Source organism: Phyllobates terribilis, unplaced genomic scaffold (assembly GCF_046119375.1).
Source record: "Phyllobates terribilis strain yellow unplaced genomic scaffold, ASM4611937v1 Scaffold_9__5_contigs__length_417890890, whole genome shotgun sequence".
In the NCBI taxonomy this organism is placed as follows: domain Eukaryota; kingdom Metazoa; phylum Chordata; class Amphibia; order Anura; family Dendrobatidae; genus Phyllobates; species Phyllobates terribilis.
Genome location: NW_027362769.1, coordinates 187480521 through 187497531, shown reverse-complemented (window position 1 = coordinate 187497531; position 17011 = coordinate 187480521). Strand labels below are relative to the sequence as shown.

At 50.3% G+C, this 17011-nt stretch overlaps 1 protein-coding gene across 2 annotated transcripts in view; it reads left to right on the top strand.

The window, feature by feature from the left end:
* The window catches only part of SEMA5B (semaphorin 5B), a 398541-nt gene that overhangs the window by 62623 nt on the left and 318907 nt on the right, over nt 1-17011 (top strand). For both annotated transcript variants that reach the window (XM_073647519.1, XM_073647520.1), the window contains one exon: nt 6618-6680. The gene's annotated coding sequence lies outside the window, so the exon portion shown is untranslated. The remainder of the gene's footprint in view (nt 1-6617; nt 6681-17011) is intronic.

Genomic DNA, 17011 nt, shown 5'->3' with positions numbered 1-17011 from the left:
GTCTGGGACATTTCTTTCCCACCTCCTCCATCCCTTTAAACTAGTATAGACTGGATACAATTGTAACAAAACCTCAGGTGTGAGAAGTTATAGGTCAGGATGGGTGTTCAGCTTCTGGTGAACAAGAATGTTCTCATCCTGTGAGGACAATCGGCTGCTGAAACCGGAGAGATGGGACCGGTTGGGGCTGATTCTTCATTTGCATTTTTTTAGTCACTTTTCCTTTTCTGTCTCTTGGTTTTTGTTGTTGTTTTGTGGAACAAATTCTTCAAAAATGACGCAGACAGGATGAATTTTGCGCTAAAGCAAAAATGCTTTTTTTTCTCGTACACCTTTCCAGAAAAAAATGTCGCTCGTACCGGGGAGAGGGGACGGGAGAGAGGGGGGAACGGGGGAGAGAGGGGGAACTGGGGAGAGAGGGGTAACAGGGGATAGAGGGGACAGGGGGAGAGAGGGGGACGTGGGAGAGAGGGATGGGAGAGAGGGGACGGGGGAGAGAGGGGTCGGGGGGCGAGAAGGGGAACGGGGGAGAGAGGGGTCGGGGGAAAGAGGGGAATGGGGAGAGAGGGGGGACGGAGGGGAGAGTGGTAACGGGGGAGAGAGTGGTAACGGGGGAGAGAGGGGACGGAAGAGAGGGGACGGAGGGAAAGAGGGAATGGGGGAGAGGGGGAACGGGGGAGATGGGGGACACGGGGGGACAGGGAACGGGGGAGAGGAAGTGAATTTTTCAAAAATGCTGAGACTTTTCAAAAGTGAATCAGCTGCAAACCTCAGAATAATAAAATCTGCGCCCGCAATGATGAACAAAGAAACAGACGAACAAATAGCAACTGGACTTCACAATAGACTCCACTGGAGAGAAGGAAAAACAAGACACAGAACAGGTGAAAATACAACAATGACTGAGGCCCAACGTTGCGGAACGTCCATGTAACAAGGATTGAACGTTATTTACATAGGACTGCTGCGGCCCCTTTTCTTACATTGTTGGGACTTTTTCTTGCAGAATTAAATGCTCAAACCTCATCGCGGTCGCTGAGGGGCTGAATGTTCTGCAGCACTTGATGGGTTAACTCTCGGCGGCTGCCAAATCAATTGTCTCCGAGTATTGAGGAAAACAAACAGTTTGATTTTCTCGGTTAATTTTGTGCCCGAGGCTTCGTCAGATAAAATAAAAACCTTGTTAATCAGAAGTTCTGCCTTTATCTGGGATCGTTATTCCTCGCGGCATTGCCACGGCTCACAGCAGATGTGCGATCACCGGAGACGGCGAGCAATGTATCACCATAAATAACCTGTCCGGACGACGTCCTATAAATCGCGCTCATGAATTACCGCGGGACACGGGGTTTGCTGTAAATGTCGCCGTTATAGCCGGGGCGCACCGCAGACGTTGTAACACCGGACTCCCCTCCTCGAGGGGCGAAGCCAGAACTCGTCTATTATCATCATTATTAGTATTATTTATTATTATGGCACCATTTATTCCATGGCACTTTACCATTATTATCATCATTATCATTATTCTGACCATCTGACTTATTTCCTTTTTCCGCTGGTTTTGGCGTAACCCAGTGATGGCGGCTCCATAGATCCAGGGTAATTAATGGGGAATAATTGTAATACATTAATGGTGCTCTGCACTAATGGAACATGGCTCGGAGATGTCACAGGCCTGAACTTACTGTTTCCCTGTGAGATAAGGGGTGCCCGAGATGTCTGGCGGCCGCTGCTCGCCCCTGATGAGCATATTCTGTCCCTGGAGGTAGCGCTGCGGAGAGGTTGTGGCGCTGCTGCGGAGAGGTTGTGGCGCTGCTGCGGATGGGTTGTAGCGCTGCTGCGGAGAGGTTGTGGCTCTGCTGCGGAGAGGTTGTGGCGCTGCTGCGGAGAGGTTGTGGCGCTGCTACGGAGAGGTTGTGGCGCTGCTGCGGATGGGTTGTAGCGCTGCTGCGGAGAGGTTGTGGCTCTGCTGCGGAGAGGTTGTGGCGCTGCTGCGGAGAGGTTGTGGCGCTGCTACGGAGAGGTTGTGGCGCTGCTGCGGATGGGTTGTAGCGCTGCTGCGGAGAGGTTGTGGCTCTGCTGCGGAGAGGTTGTGGCGCTGCTGCGGAGAGGTTGAGTTGCTGCTGTGGAGGGGTTGTAGCTCTGCTGCGGAGAGGTTGTGGTGCTGCTGCGGAGAGGTTGTGGCGCTGCTGCATGTTGCTGTTCTGCTGTTTTTGTCTTCTCTTTATTTCTGACAACCCATTCATGAAGCAGGGAGTTCTGCATGAGCAGAGTCATATGTCCCCCTGGGTCTTATCTCTGTTTCTGTAACATGAAGCATCATCTGACTTTGGGGTACCACAGTCGGCGCCAGGTACTAAACATTGTAGTACTACAAGTCCCATGTAGAATCCTCTCTTTCAGAATATTGGGTAATGTCCTGAGCACTGGGGTCCTGAACCTGTTAGTTTATTTAGAGAAGAAATTAGAAAAATATCCTAGTGTAGTCAGAACCCCCGTCCTGCCTGCAATGGTCTGGTCCTGGACCTCTCCAGCTGGCTCACACAGTGTGGAGCGGACCACTGTTCACAGATAATAGGGGACTCTGACTACACAAACACGGAGGCAGTGTAGTCAGATACCAGGAGATTAGTTTTTTTTTTCCTTCCAGTTTGTTGAGCTTCTTAGAACTTCAGATGCCCTCGGTGTATCTAGAGGGGCATATTGGGGCAGCCCCATCCCAGACTATTCCTCTCTCATTGCAAATCACCACCCTGGCCAGATGGGCTCCGCAGCTTGCAGTGCAGTTTGGGATCATCCATAGTGAATCTTTGCCCCCCGACCACGCTCAGCTTGCCTTTCCATGTCTCGCGCTTGTCATTTTGTTACATCATTGGTTATTTTCTTGTTTTTCTGCAATTTTCCAGACTTTCATCTGACAGATTTGAATGATAAAGGGCACGGAATGGGGCCGCCCTGCTGGGGATGGGGCCGCTCTGCCGGGGATGGGGCCTCTCTGCCGGGGATGGGGCCGCCCTGCCGGGGATGGGGCCGCCCTGCCTGGGATGGGGCCGCCTTGCAGGGGATGGGGTCGCTCTGCCGGGGATGGGGCCGCTCTGCCTGGGTTGGGGCCGCCCTTCCGGTGATAGGGCCGCCCTGCCGGGGATGGGGCCGCTCTGCCGGGGATGAGGTCGCTCTGCCGGGGTTGGGGCCGCCCTGCCGGGGATGGGGCCTCTCTGCCGGGGATGGGGCCTCTCTGCTGGGGATGGAGCCGCCCTGCAGGGGATGGGGCCGCTCTGCCGGGGATGGGGCCGCCCTGCCAGGGATGGGGACACTCCCATAGGAAGGGGCACATTTTTGTTCATGCAAATTCCGATCATCTTCTATTATCGTTGCAGCGTCACATGATGTCGCTTCCTTCAGGCGCCGTCCCCCAATTGCAGGAAAGAAATCAGTGGGATCAGCCGTAAATTCCTGCCACCCAAATCTGGTCACGTTCCTTTACCAGATAGAATGGGGGGGGGTCACTTTACAAAGACCCTGAATACCCTTTATATGTGGATTATTAGACAGAATCTCTCTACTGTCCGGCTCCTTCTCATCTCCTGGCGTTCAGTTCATGAAGCAGGCTGCTCTGGATGAGCAGATCTCAGGGAGCGGTGCTGGTCACGCTTGTTATATGATACATTGTATATGGCGGTGATTATTCCAGACCCTATTACAGACTCCCTGGTCCTTCATGTATCAGAGCTGTTAACCCTTCACCCACTCGGGCTGCGGCGTCCTTGTAAGGAGAGAATTCTCCAGGGGAATTGTCCAAAACCTGCAAACGCCCAAGAAAGTATCAGACGAGCCCAGAATAACCAGCCGGGGATTTATACTGACATGATGGAGACGAGAGCGGATACACATCTATATACCTCAATATCTCACCTCATGTAGACCAGGCCGGTATAACCCGGGCATCTCCTGTATATAATTATATATGTACAGCTGGTATAACCTGGGTATCTCCTGTATATAATTATATATGTACAGCTGGTATAACCTGGGCATCTCCTGTATATAATTATATATGTACAGCTGGTATAACCCGGGCATCTCCTGTATATAATCATATATGTACAGTTGGTATAACCTGGGCATCTCCTGTATATTATTATATATGTACAGCCGGTATAATCTGGGTATCTCATGTATATAATTATATATGTACAGCTGGTATAACCCGGGCATCTCCTGTATATAATTATATATGTACAGCCGGTATAACCTGGGCATCTCCTGTATATAATTATATATGTACAGCCGGTATAACCTGGGCATCTCCTGTATATAATTATATATGTACAGCCGGTATAACCTGGGCATCCCCTGTATATAATTATATATGTACAGATGGTATAACCTGGGCATCTCCTGTATATAATTATATATGTACAGCTGGTATAACCTGGGCATCCCCTGTATATAATTATATATGTACAGCTGGTATAACCTGGGCATCCCCTGTATATAATTATATATGTACAGCTGGTATAACCTGGTCATCTCCTGTATATAATTATATATGTACAGCCGGTATAACCTGGGCATCTCCTGTATATAATTATATATGTACAGCTGGTATAACCTGGTCATCTCCTGTATATAATTATATATGTACATCTGGTATAACCTGGTCATCTCCTGTATATAATTATATATGTACATCTGGTATAACCTGGGCATCTCCTGTATATAATTATATATGTACAGCTGGTATAACCTGGTCATCTCCTGTATATAATTATATATGTACAGCTGGTATAACCTGGTCATCTCCTGTATATAATTATATATGTACATCTGGTATAACCTGGGCATCTCCTGTATATAATTATATATGTACAGCTGGTATAACCTGGTCATCTCCTGTATATAATTATATATGTACAGATGGTATAACCTGGGCATCTCCTGTATATAATTATATATGTACAGCTGGTATAACCTGGTCATCTCCTGTATATAATTATATATGTACATCTGGTATAACCTGGGCATCTCCTGTATATAATTATATATGTACAGCTGGTATAACCTGGGCATCCCCTGTATATAATTATATATGTACAGCTGGTATAACCTGGATATCTCCTGTATATAATTATATATGTACAGCTGGTATAACCTGGATATCTCCTGTATATAATTATATATGTACAGCTGGTATAACCTGGATATCTCCTGTATATAATTATATATGTACAGATGGTATAACCTGGGCATCTCCTGTATATAATTATATATGTACATCTGGTATAACCTGGGCATCTCCTGTATATAATTATATATGTACAGCTGGTATAACCTGGTCATCTCCTGTATATAATTATATATGTACAGATGGTATAACCTGGGCATCTCCTGTATATAATTATATATGTACAGCTGGTATAACCTGGGCATCTCCTGTATATAATTATATATGTACAGCTGGTATAACCTGGATATCTCCTGTATATAATTATATATGTACAGCTGGTATAACCTGGATATCTCCTGTATATAATTATATATGTACAGCTGGTATAACCTGGGCATCTCCTGTATATAATTATATATGTACAGCTGGTATAACCTGGGTATCTCCTGTATATTATTATATATAGTGTAAGGCAGCGCTAGTCATCATACTGGGGTTACTCGCTTCGCTGCGTCAATCAATGCACACGTGCAATGTCTTTACGTTTTTCTCACAATGCTGCAGTTTATTACTTCATAAGCCACAGTTCACCGGGTCCAACTCCGTGGCACGCCGACACACATATCTACAAATATTCATGAGCCAAGTGGCACACAGGCCCACTTGCTCCAGGTTACAGCCTATGGCAAGGTAATAAATTATCAACGTCCATATAAAGCAGCGTTTTACCTTTGCCGGGTTTAGCTGCTACAGTCCGTTTATTCCGCCACCACTGTGGCTTTGCGGCTTTCCCAGGTGGGGGTCTCTAGCCGTCGTCCCCTCGTAGGCTACTGGTATGTCTTCCACACTTGACATCCAGCCTGCGCCTTTCAGGTTTCTTCACCAAGCCGGCTCTCCCTCAAAGGCCACTGACATCCACGCACCGGATCCAGGCTCGGCCTTTCAGGCTGCCAGGCTTCACTCTCGGCCTCCCTAGGCCTCTCACAAACGGTGTCCCACACACACGGAGCACAGGCCTCACACCGAACACACCTGTGTCCCATCAAGCAGGTTTTATATATCCTGTGCACACACACACACATACTGACAGGACCTTAACTGTGTGCATAAGGACCTGTGTGATGTCACGGTCATGTGACCAGTCAGTTAAAGGGGAAGGTACATGGTCAGGTAAAACACATCCTGGACCATTTACAGTAATGCTAGCAAGCTGCTGCATTACAATATGTACAGCTGGTATAACCTGGGCATCTCAGGTATATAGTTATATATGTACAGCTGGTATAACCTGGGCATCTCCTGGATATAGTTATATATGTACAGCTGGTATAACCTGGGCATCTCCTGTATATTATTATATATGTACAGCTGGTATAACCTGGGCATGGGATATTGATAGCAAGACTGTGTGTGTCACTGACATTAATCTTCCACTTTCCTGTTTCATCAGGTTCCTGTGGTTCACCCCCGGTCCTGGCAGTGATGATGAGCGCCCCCCAGTGATGGTGTACTGGTAGGTGATGCTTTGTGCTTTCTTCGTTGCTGCTCATCCTCTTCCTCAGCACTTATTCTGGCCGATGATTGTCAGCTCTGTGGTGTCAGACTTTGTTGTGCTTTTTCTAGATTTGATATTTCCTTCTATGTTTGCTTCATTGATGACTGAAGATAAAGGGGTGTGAACAGGGACGGTGTTAGGGGGTTATAAACTGGGCAATTGCCCAGGGTGCCCACCCACAAAGGGGGCCTGATCTGCAGCCTCTTCATGAAGAGGACAGAGGACGTACAGCTTTAGACTTTTGCTTCTTTTCTGATACTTTCTTGTTACTTTCTCTTGTTACATTATGTGCAGCTGATTTCTCTGTGGTCGTGTCTCTGTGGTCGTGTCCCTGTGGTAGTGTCCCTGTGGTTGTATCTCTGACATATGTGCGTCTGTAGGAGAGCGGAGTCCTGCAGGTGATTGCACACTCCGTCCTGGGGGCCACACAACGTTTCGGAGCCTGATGTCTCTGTGGTCATGTCTCTGTGGTCGTATCTCTGTGGTCGTATCTCTGGTCGTATCTCTGTGGTCGTGTCCCTGTGGTCGTGTCCCTGTGGTTGTGTCCCTGTGGTCGTGTCTCTGTGGTCGTGTCTCTGTGGTCGTGTCTCTGTGGTTGTATCTCTGACATATGTGCGTCTGTAGGACAGCGGAGTCCTGCAGGTGATTGCACACTCCGTCCTGGGGGCCACACAACGTTTCGGAGCCTGATGTCTCTGTGGTCATGTCTCTGTGGTCGTATCTCTGTGGTCGTATCTCTGTGGTCGTATCTCTGTGGTCATGTCCCTGTGGTCGTGTCCCTGTGGTCGTGTCCCTGTGGTCGTGTCTCTGTGGTCGTGTCTCTGTGGTTGTATCTCTGACATATGTGCGTCTGTAGGACAGCGGAGTCCTGCAGGTGATTGCACACTCCGTCCTGGGGGCCACACAACGTTTCGGAGCCTGATGTCTCTGTGGTCGTGTCTCTGTGGTCGTGTCTCTGTGGTCGTGTCTCTGTGGTCTTGTCTCTGTGGTCGTGTCTCTGTGGTCTTGTCTCTGTGGTCGTGTCTCTGTGGTCGTATCTCTGTAGTCGTATCTCTGACATGTGCGTCTGTAGGAGAGCGGAGTCCTGCAGGTGATTGCACACTCCGTCCTGGGGGCCACACAACGTTTCGGAGCCTGATGTCTCTGTGGTCGTGTCTCTATGGTCGTGTCTCTGTGGTCGTATCTCTGTGGTCGTATCTCTGTGGTTGTATCTCTGACATATGTGCGTCTGTAGGAGAGCGGAGTCCTGCAGGTGATTACACACTCCGTCCTGGGGGCCACACAGCGTTTCGGAGCCTGATGTCTCTGTGGTCGTGTCTCTGTGGTCGTGTCTCTGTGGTCGTGTCTCTGTGGTCGTGTCCCTGTGGTCGTGTCTCTGTGGTCGTGTCTCTGTGGTCGTGTCTCTGGTCGTGTCTCTTTGGTCGTGTCTCTGTGGTCTTATCTCTGACATATGTGCGTCTGTAGGAGAGCGGAGTCCTGCAGGTGATTACACACTCCGTCCTGGGGGCCACACAACGTTTCGGAGCCTGATGTCTCTGGACGTGTCTCTGTTGACGTGTCTCTGTGGACGTGTCTCTGTGGTCTTGTCTGTGGTCGTGTCTCTGTGGACGTGTCTCTGTGGTCGTGTCTCTGTGGACGTATCTCTGTGGACGTATCTCTGTGGACGTGTCTCTGTGGACGTGTCTCTGTGGACGTGTCTATGTGGACGTGTCTCTGTGGACGTGTCTCTGTGGTCGTGTCTATGTGGTCGTGTCTCTGTGGTCGTGTCCCTGTGGTCGTGTCCCTGTGGTTGTATCTCTGACATATGTGCGTCTGTAGGACAGCGGAGTCCTGCAGGTGATTGCACACTCCGTCCTGGGGGCCACACAAAGTTTCGGAGCCTGATGTCTCTGTGGTCGTATCTCTGTGGTCGTATCTCTGTGGTCATATCTCTGTGGTTGTGTCCCTGTGGTCTTGTCCCTGTGGTCGTATCTCTGTGGTCGTGTCCCTGTGGTCGTGTCCCTGTGGTCGTGTCCCTGTGGTCGTGTCTCTGTGGCCGTGTCTCTGTGGTCGTGTCTCTGTGGTTGTATCTCTGACATATGTGCGTCTGTAGGACAGCGGAGTCCTGCAGGTGATTGCACACTCCGTCCTGGGGGCCACACAACGTTTCGGAGCCTGATGTCTCTGTGGTCTTGTCTCTGTGGTCGTGTCTCTGTGGTCGTATCTCTGACATATGTGCGTCTGTAGGAGAGCGGAGTCCTGCAGGTGATTGCACACTCCGTCCTGGGGGCCACACAACGTTTCGGAGCCTGATGTCTCTGTGGTCGTGTGTCTGTGGTCTTGTCTCTGTGGTCTTGTCTCTGTGGTCTTGTCTCTGTGGTCTTGTCTCTGTGGTCTTGTCTCTGTGGTCGTGTCTCTGTGGTCGTATCTCTGTGGTCGTATCTCTGACATATGTGCGTCTGTAGGAGAGCGGAGTCCTGCAGGTGATTCAACACTCCGTCCTGGGGGCCACACAGCGTTTCGGAGCCTGATGTCTCTGTGGTCGTGTCTCTGTGATCGTGTCTCTGTGGTCGTGTCCCTGTGGTCGTGTCCCTGTGGTCATGTCTCTGTGGTCGTGTCTCTGTGGTCGTATCTCTGACATATGTGCGTCTGTAGGAGAGCGGAGTCCTGCAGGTGATTACACACTCCGTCCTGGGGGCCACACAGCGTTTCAGAGCCTGATGTCTCTGTGGTCGTGTCTCTGTGGTCGTGTCTCTGTGGTCGTGTCTCTGTGGTCGTATCTCTGACATATCTGCGTCTGTAGGAGAGCGGAGTCCTGCAGGTGATTGCACACTCCGTCCTGGGGGCCACACAACGTTTCGGAGCCTGATGTCTCTGTGGTCGTGTCTCTGTGGTCTTGTCCCTGTGGTCTTGTCCCTGTGGTCGTGTCCCTGTGGTCGTGTCCCTGTGGTCGTGTCTCTGTGGTCGTGTCTCTGTGGTCGTGTCCCTGTGGTCGTGTCCCTGTGGTCGTGTCTCTGTGGTCGTATCTCTGACATATCTGCGTCTGTAGGAGAGCGGAGTCCTGCAGGTGATTGCACACTCCGTCCTGGGGGCCACACAACGTTTCGGAGCCTGATATCTCTGTGGTCTTGTCCCTGTGGTCGTGTCCCTGTGGACGTGTCCCTGTGGTCGTGTCCCTGTGGTCGTGTCTCTGTGGTCTTGTCCCTGTGGTCGTGTCCCTGTGGTCTTGTCCCTGTGGTCGTGTCCCTGTGGTCGTGTCTCTGTGGTCGTGTCTCTGTGGTCGTGTCCCTGTGGTCGTGTCCCTGTGGTCGTGTCTCTGTGGTCGTGTCCCTGTGGTCGTGTCTCTGTGGTCGTATCTCTGACATATCTGCGTCTGTAGGAGAGCGGAGTCCTGCAGGTGATTGCACACTCCGTCCTGGGGGCCACACAACGTTTCGGAGCCTGATATCTCTGTGGTCTTGTCCCTGTGGTCGTGTCCCTGTGGTCGTGTCCCTGTGGACGTGTCCCTGTGGTCGTGTCCCTGTGGTCGTGTCTCTGTGGTCTTGTCCCTGTGGTCGTGTCCCTGTGGTCTTTTCCCTGTGGTCGTGTCCCTGTGGTCGTGTCCCTGTGGTCGTGTCTCTGTGGTTGTGTCTCTGTGGTCGTGTCCCTGTGGTCGTGTCCCTGTGGTCGTGTCTCTGTGGTCGTGTCCCTGTGGTCGTGTCTCTGTGGTCGTATCTCTGACATATCTGCGTCTGTAGGAGAGTGGAGTCCTGCAGGTGATTGCACGCTCCGTCCTGGGGGCCACACAACGTTTCGGAGCCTGATGTCTCTGTGGACGGACGCCCGGTGAGATGTAACGGACGGGAATTATTGTATCTCGCTTGTTTCTGAATATTTCTACAGATCCACAATTCTGTATATAAATCCCGGACACCCAGTGACCTTCTCGTCCCACAAGATCTCTGCTTGCTGTGTGTAGATTGATGGATGTCGTCGTTCGGTGCTGACCTGATCCGGCTCTCACTGCTGATGAGCTCGTTACAATGTATCAGGCAGGTGCTATCAGCCCGAGTCCTGGAGGCTCACAGAGGATGAGTAGGGTTTAGGTGAGGACGGCTCTACTACCTCTGAAGGAATGGTGACTGCCCTCATCCTCCGGTCGTAGAGTAAATTGGTGGTGGTAGTCCGTCACATTGAGGGCCACCTCCAGGTTCTGTTTGGGATTGACCCAGTGTGATGTTTATTTACACACTTTAGAGACGAGCGCGGCGCGGGAAGAGTTAATGGCGCGGCGCCCCCTCCCTGCGAATAATTAACAGACACATTATGGGGTTTCTGTATGGGGCCTGCATGGCGCATTATGGACGCGGATCCTCTGCGACAACACGGCCCATTGTGCTGCAGATTGGGGCCTCATCGGCAATTCTTTGGGATGTCAAACACAGGGAGCGATGAAGGACAGGGTGGGTCACCTATCCCCGCACTGCATCATGGGTAGGGGGGTCCAAACAAAGGCGCAGGAATGGCTGATTGGCCCTCGTTCGCATTGTATGATTACGCTGAGGATACAATGTATAGTATGGGAAGGGAGCGATGACTGAGGCACAGGAATGATGAGGGTTGTAGTGCTGAGGTCGGGGTGGCCTTGTCCCGCGCTGTTATATATTCCCATTGGTTTCTTCCGCGCGGCGGCGGCGGCGGTCTGACCGCGGCTCAGATGGGAAGACGTCGAGATGATCTCCTGTAATTCCGGAGGCTTCACTTAATGCCGCTATTAAAGAAGCGATCTGCAGTAATAGCGGCTCCCACCGCCTAATAAATAAAAGATCAATTACCATGGAGATGGCGCCGGATTATCGCCACATTGTATCTCTGGGATTATCTGTAATTGAAGCCATAAATAAGGCAAAGTAAATTATTATAAAATTAACATTGCAGCGGAGCAGAGGGCCGGACGCAAAGTCTCCGCTCGCTTCACCGCCCGCGATCTCTGTAAATCATCTCCGCGCTTTATTACCAGTTATTACTGGTGAGAAGGAAAGCGGATATGGAAGAAACGCTCCTGCCATCCCGAGACTGGATACATTGTATCCGAGGGGGAAGGGTCGGCACAGTTACTACATCACCGCTATAACATAGGTCCCGAGACTGGATACATTGTATCCGAGGGGGAAGGGTCGGCACAGTTACTACATCACCGCTATAACATAGGTCCCGAGACTGGATACATTGTATCCGAGGGGGAAGGGTCGGCACAGTTACTACATCACCTCTATAACATAGGTCCCGAGACTGGATACATTGTATCCGAGGGGGAAGGGTCGGCACAGTTACTACATCACCGCTATAACATGGGTCCCGGGACTGGATACATTGTATCCGAGGGGGAAGGGTCGGCACAGTTACTACATCACCTCTATAACATGGGTCCCGGGACTGGATACATTGTATCTGAGGGGGAAGGGTCGGCACAGTTACTACATCACCGCTATAACATAGGTCCTGGGACTGGATACATTGTATCCGAGGGGGAAGGGTCGGCACAGTTACTACATCACCTCTATAACATGGGTCCCGGGACTGGATACATTGTATCCGAGGGGGAAGGGTCGGCACAGTTACTACATCACCGCTATAACATGGGTCCCGAGACTGGATACATTGTATCCGAGGGGAAAGGGTCGGCACAATTACTACATCACCGCTATAACATAGGTCCCGGGACTGGATACATTGTATCCGAGGGGGAAGGGTCGGCACAGTTACTACATCACCTCTATAACATAGGTCCCGGGACTGGATACATTGTATCCGAGGGGGAAGGGTCGGCACAATTACTACATCACCGCTATAACATAGGTCCCGGGACTGGATACATTGTATCCGAGGGGGAAGGGTCGGCACAGTTACTACATCACCTCTATAACATAGGTCCCGGGACTGGATACATTGTATCCGAGGGGGAAGGGTCGGCACAGTTACTACATCACCGCTATAACATAGGTTCCGGGACTGGATACATTGTATCCGAGGGGGAAGGGTCGGCACAGTTACTACATCACTTCTATAACATAGGTCCCGGGACTAGATACATTGTATCCGAAGGGGAAGGGTCGGCACAGTTACTACATCACCGCTATAACATAGGTCCCGGGACTGGATACATTGTATCCGAGGGGGAAGGGTCGGCACAATTACTACATCACCGCTATAACATAGGTCCCGGGACAGGATACATTGTATCCGAGGGGGAAGGGTCGGCACAGTTACTACATCACCTCTATAACATAGGTCCCGGGACTGGATACATTGTATCCGAGGGGGAAGGGTCGGCACAATTACTACATCACCGCTATAACATAGGTCCCGGGACTGGATACATTGTATCCGAGGGGGAAGGGTCGGCACAGTTACTACATCACCTCTATAACATAGGTCCCGGGACTGGATACATTGTATCCGAGGGGGAAGGGTCGGCACAGTTACTACATCACCTCTATAACATAGGTCCCGGGACTGGATACATTGTATCCGAGGGGGAAGGGTCGGCACAGTTACTACATCACCTCTATAACATAGGTCCCGGGACTGGATACATTGTATCCGAGGGGGAAGGGTCGGCACAGTTATTACATCACCTCTATAACATAGGTCCCGGGACTGGATACATTGTATCCGAGGGGGATGGGTCGGCACAGTTACTACATCACCGCTATAACATAGGTCCCGGGACTGGATACATTGTATCCGAGGGGGAAGGGTCGGCACAGTTACTACATCACCTCTATAACATAGGTCCCAGGACTGGATACATTGTATCCGAGGGGGAAGGGTCGGCACAGTTATTACATCACCTCTATAACATAGGTCCCGGGACTGGATACATTGTATCCGAGGGGGAAGGGTCGGCACAGTTACTACATCACCGCTATAACATAGGTCCCGGGACTGGATACATTGTATCCGAGGGGGAAGGGTCGGCACAGTTATTACATCACCTCTATAACATAGGTCCCAGGACTGGATACATTGTATCCGAGGGGGAAGGGTCGGCACAGTTATTACATTACCTCTATAACATAGGTCCCGGGACTGGATACATTGTATCCGACGGGGAAGGGTCGGCACAGTTATTACATCACCGCTATAACATAGGTCCCAGGACTGGATACATTGTATCCGAGGGGGAAGGGTCAGCACAGTTATTACATCACCTCTATAACATAGGTCCCGGGACTGGATACATTGTATCCGAGGGGGAAGGGTCGGCACAGTTACTACATCACCGCTATAACATAGGTCCCAGGACTGGATACATTGTATCCGAGGGGGAAGGGTCGGCACAGTTATTACATCACCTCTATAACATAGGTCCCGGGACTGGATACATTGTATCCGAGGGGGATGGGTCGGCACAGTTACTACATCACCGCTATAACATAGGTCCCAGGACTGGATACATTGTATCCGAGGGGGAAGGGTCGGCACAGTTATTACATCACCTCTATAACATAAGTCCCGGGACTGGATACATTGTATCCGAGGGGGAAGGGTCGGCACAGTTATTACATCACCTCTATAACATAGGTCCCGGGACTGGATACATTGTATCCGAGGGGGAAGGGTCGGCACAGTTACTACATCACCGCTATAACATAGGTCCCGGGACTGGATACATTGTATCCGAGGGGGAAGGGTCGGCACAGTTATTACATCACCTCTATAACATAGGTCCCAGGACTGGATACATTGTATCCGAGGGGGAAGGGTCGGCACAGTTATTACATTACCTCTATAACATAGGTCCCGGGACTGGATACATTGTATCCGAGGGGGAAGGGTCGGCACAGTTATTACATCACCGCTATAACATAGGTCCCAGGACTGGATACATTGTATCCGAGGGGGAAGGGTCGGCACAGTTATTACATTACCTCTATAACATAGGTCCCGGGACTGGATACATTGTATCCGAGGGGGAAGGGTCGGCACAGTTATTACATCACCTCTATAACATAGGTCCCGGGACTGGATACATTGTATCCGAGGGGGAAGGGTCGGCACAGTTACTACATCACCGCTATAACATAGGTCCCAGGACTGGATACATTGTATCCGAGGGGGAAGGGTCGGCACAGTTATTACATCACCTCTATAACATAGGTCCCGGGACTGGATACATTGTATCCGAGGGGGAAGGGTCGGCACAGTTATTACATCACCTCTATAACATAGGTCCCGGGACTGGATACATTGTATCCGAGGGGGAAGGGTCGGCACAGTTACTACATCACCGCTATAACATAGGTCCCGAGACTGGATACATTGTATCTGAGGGGGAAGGTTCGGCACAGTTACTGCATCACCGCTGTAACATAGGTCCCGGGACTGGATACATTGTATCCGAGGGGGAGGGGTCGGCACAGTTACTACATCACCGCTATAACATAGGTCCTGGGACTGGATACATTGTATCTGAGGGGGAAGGTTCGGCACAGTTGCTGCATCACCGCTGTAACATAGGTAATGACACAAGTTATTTCTGTGCAGCAGAGCATCCAGGGGCCAGTGCTCATGGGGTCCCTGCTGGTGGGCCCTTACCCAAACCAATGGAGGGGTCGTCACTTGATCGACCTGTAAGTGATAAATGTGATCGCTGGTGGCGGACCCTCTGCGATCCCCACAATCAGGAGAGCAAGGTCCATGTCCCCAGTGAGAATAAAGTGATCCGACAGTAATGAAGTGATATCCGCCCCATCGACCCTCTTCCATGGAAGTGAATGGAGCGCGGGTCACTACTGTTCCTTTCACACAGAACCTGATTCATGTGGTTAATGCCGCATTCACACCTCCGTGTGTCACCGTCCGAGCACGGACTGTCCACAGCTATATAGACATACAGTGGGTACGGAAAGTATTCAGACCCCTTTACATTTTTCACTCTTTGTTTCATTGCAGCCATTTGGTAAATTCTAAAAAGTTCATTTTTTTCTCATTAAAGTCCACTCTGCCCCATCTGGACTGAAAAAAACAGAAATGTAGAAATTTTTGAAAATTTATTAAAGAAAAACTGAAACCTCACCTGGTCATAAGTATTCAGACCCTTTGCTCAGTATTGAGGAGAAGCCCCCTTTTGAGCTAGTACAGCCGTGAGTGTTCTTGGGAATGATGCAACAAGTTTTTCACCCCTGGATTTGGGGGTCCTCGGCCATTCTTCCTGGCAGATCCTCTCCAGTTCCGTCAGGTTGGATGGTGAACGTTGGTGGACAGCCATTTTCAGGTCTCTCCAGAGATGCTCAATTGGGTTTAGGTCAGGGCTCTGGCTGGGCCAGTCAAGAATGGTCACCGTTGTTCTGAAGCCGCTCCTTTGTTATTTTAGCTGTGTGCTTAGGGTCATTGTCTTGTTGGAAGGTGAACCTTCGGCCAAGTCTGCGGTCCAGAGCACTCTGGAAGAGGTTTTCATCCAGGATATCTCTGTACTTGGCCGCATTCATGTTTCCTTCAATTGCAACCAGTCATCCTGTCCCTGCAGCTGAAAAACACCCCCATAGCATGATGCTGCCACCACCATGTTTCACTTTTGGGATTGTATTGGGCAGGTGATGAGCAGTGCCTGGTTTTCTCCACATATACCGCTTAAAATTATCACCAACAAGTTCTATCTTCTTCTCATCAGACCAGAGAATCTTATTTCTCATAGTCTTGGAGACCTTCATGTGGTTTTGAGCAAACTCTATTCGGCTTTCATATGTCTTGCACTGAGGAGAGGCTTCTGTCGGGCCACTCTGCCATAAAGGCCTGACTGGTGGAGGGCTGCAGTGATATTTGACTTTGTGGAACTTTCTCCCATCTTCCTACTGCATCTCTGGAGCTCAGACACAGTGATCTTGGGGTTCTTCTTTACCTCTCTCAACAAGGCTCTTCTCCCACGATTGCTCAGTTTGGCTGGACGGCCAGGTCTAGGAAGACTTCTGGTGGTCCCAAACTTCTTCCATTTAAGGATTATAGAGGCTACTGTGCTCTTACGAACCTTGAGTTATGCAGAAATTCTTTTGTAACCTTGGCCAGATCTGTGCCTTGCCACAATTCTGTCTCTGAGCTCCTTGGGCAGTTCCTTTGAGCTCATGATTCTCATTTGGTCTGACATGCACTGTGAGCTGTGAGGTCTTATATAGACAGGTGTGCGCCTTTCCAAATCAAGTCCTATCAGTTTAATGAAACACAGCTGGACTCCAATGAAGGAGTAGAACCATCTCAACGAGGATCACAAGGAAATGGACAGCATGTGACTTAAATATGAGTGTCTGAGCAAAGGGTCTGAATACTTATGA